Source organism: Aplysia californica, unplaced genomic scaffold (assembly GCF_000002075.1).
Source record: "Aplysia californica isolate F4 #8 unplaced genomic scaffold, AplCal3.0 scaffold00042, whole genome shotgun sequence".
NCBI lineage: Eukaryota > Metazoa > Mollusca > Gastropoda > Aplysiida > Aplysiidae > Aplysia > Aplysia californica.
The window spans coordinates 638433-641296 of record NW_004797312.1 but is presented as its reverse complement, the minus strand read 5'-3'; positions in this window follow the sequence as shown (position 1 = coordinate 641296).

Below are 2864 nucleotides of genomic sequence, written 5' to 3'. Positions count from 1 at the left end.
CTCTAGTGGCCTAGAGGTTAGGGTGTTCGTCTCTCATTCAATAGGTTCGAATCCGGATAGTGAGGGAAAGTTTTCTTTTTAGCTAAAACTTTCTCCTTTCAAATTCTTTTCTGCTCTCTAACAAATGTTCTGTCGTCTGCTTTCGTCTCCAATTTCTGCTCCCACCCCCTCACCTCCTTTGCCCACTACTCTGAACTCCAGACTCTTTTTGAAGCCTTTTTATTGCTAATCCTTGGCTCCTTCTTACTGCTGTCTTTCAGCCACACCCCTGATCTTCTGGTAGGAAAGGTCTACACCTAGCCTTCTCGGACAAGAGCGAAAATTCTCGGAGGTCCCGTGTGCAAGTTGCGTAGGTTAAAGATCCCTTGGTGGTCCAAAATCGATAAGAGTAGACTTTGGCCGCCACCAGGGCAAAATTCAAAATTCCCTACCAACTCAAATTGTTTCCTGCGCGCTCATATAACATCATGCAGTTGTGAGCGCCGTAAAACACTTACTAAAAATAATAATAATAGAATACCGTGTAAAACAAATAGCTAATGATACATTACACTGTTCTATATGCCCCTTAGACAGAGACCTACTTATTAGCGTTCCTTGAAATGCATTGAACTATTTAAAGTAGTAACTAGGCTACACTGGAACAAATTAGAAGAAAGGAAAGGAAAAATGAAGAAAAGAAAAAAAATCCAATTTCTGTAATTAGATTTCAGAATCCCAAAGGCAGTGTTCTTTTCGAAACTGTCCTCTGGGAAAACGTAAGGTTGGCGCACCAAACAAGCGCCACAAGGACACCCTGAAAACGTATCTGATGGACATCAACATACATCCTTCGACAAGGGAGAGCCTCGCTCCTGACAGACCCAGCTGGAGAGCAACAATCACAGTGGGCAACAAATCATATGATGCTTCACGAATTAGAAATAATGAAACCAAGAGAGAAGCCCGCAAGCTGCCAACATCCACAAATACGAGTATAAGTGGGTCTTTTCAATGTTCAGAATGTGGCAAACTTTTCTCTACCAGAATAGGTCTGATCAGGCACAGCAAAAGCCACAAGTCATCTAAACCTTTAAAATTCTTTAAATTCTCCTTTTTCGTTGGAGAAATTATTCTCCTTTGTGGGTGTATTAGTCATCGTCAGCTGATATTGACGGACGAGCTATTATTATTATTGTTATTATTGTTATTATTGTAATTATATCATCATCATCATCATCATCATCATCATCATCATCATCACTATTATTATCACTATAGTGGGCAAGGAAGGAATATGCCCTGTATAACGGGTATGTATAAAGCACGCTTCAATAAATAATTAAGAGGGGATGTCAGCGGGCAACAGTATAACAAAGAATATATTATTATTATGTTGGATTGGAGTCAACAGGGTAACAGATCGAGGGGAAGGCCACGCAGAACTTGGAGAATAGTCTCAGAGAATGATGTACAGAAAAGTCGTAAGACATGGAATAAGGTCAAAAAGCTATCCCAGGATAGGGAAAAGTGGGCAGCGTTTGTCGATGGCCTGTACCTTGGTTCAGGGTTTTTTAGAGGGGGGGGGGGTTCGTTAGAGTTTTACGGCATTTGCAACACAATAAGGTCATATAAGTGGGGAAAATTAGAGTTGTTACAAGGGAGTAACAAACACAAAAAAGAAGGAAGGGGGATAAAGACGATATATGTTTGATAGGAAAGAAGGAGCAAATCACACCAGAGCACCCACCAACCACCCACTGGTTCAGGGTGAGAAAGACAATAGGAAATGTCAACACATGATTCACAATTCAAAACCAGTATATATAATCTTACAAACACGCCACCTCTCCGAAGCATTATGCAGCACGTTGCTATAAATTATTTTTTTAAAGCCAAGGGCTACTGTGTTTTGCTCATAGTTTGACCAGCATAACTTCAACAATGTCAAGACCCATTTCACTGACTATTTTCGTTTTTGTAAGTGTTTTACGGCGCTCTCAACTGCATAAGGTCATAAGAAGAATTTTGAATGTTGCCCGGATGGTGGCCGAAGCTCACTCTTATCGATTTTAGGGCCACCAAAGGATCTTTAATGTGCGCAACTTGCGCACGGGACCTCCGAGACTTTTCGCCTTTATCCGAGAGACGGAGAAGGCTAAGTGTTTCATCTTACTACCATAAGATTAGTGGTGTGCTGAAAGACAGCAGCAAGAAGGAGCAAAACAGTAGCAGTAGAGAGCCTGCAGAAAGAGTCAGGAGCCCTGAGGAGGGAGCAAAGGGGAGGGGGGAGGGACACAGAAGATGAAGACGAACGCAGACGGTAGAACATGGTTAGACAGCAGGAAAGGAGGTGAAAGGAGAACATTTTAGAGAAGAAAATGTTCAGTCGCTGTCAGGTTTCGAACCCGTGACCTATTGAAGGAGAGGTGAACACCGTAACCTCTAGACCACGAGAGCCCCTTTTCATCGACGTTTCGAGGCGGTTTCCTTGTTTAATGTTATGTGGGCTCACTCAGTATGCAGCTGACCTCCGCAGCCAGCAATTTTAAAATTTTTATTTTTGGTTTATTTCTGTCTGACTAAAGAGAAGCACGTATAATAATGGTCATTTAGTGCTGGAAAAATCTAAGACAGACAGACAGAAACAGTAGAGGAAAGTAAAGAAGTAGGACCTACCAGTGGCGCCCTCCAAACACCCGCTCTCCAGTCAGTGTACTACGTTCCTTGTCCAAAGTCTCACTCACTGCGCTATTTTTCTTTACTTTACTTTATTTATACGATTGCACCCATTCATTCTATTATGTAGTTCTTGTTGAAGTAGAAGAAGCAGAAAAAACTGAAGAAGAAGAAGAAGAAGAAGAAGAAGAAGAAGAAGAAGAAGA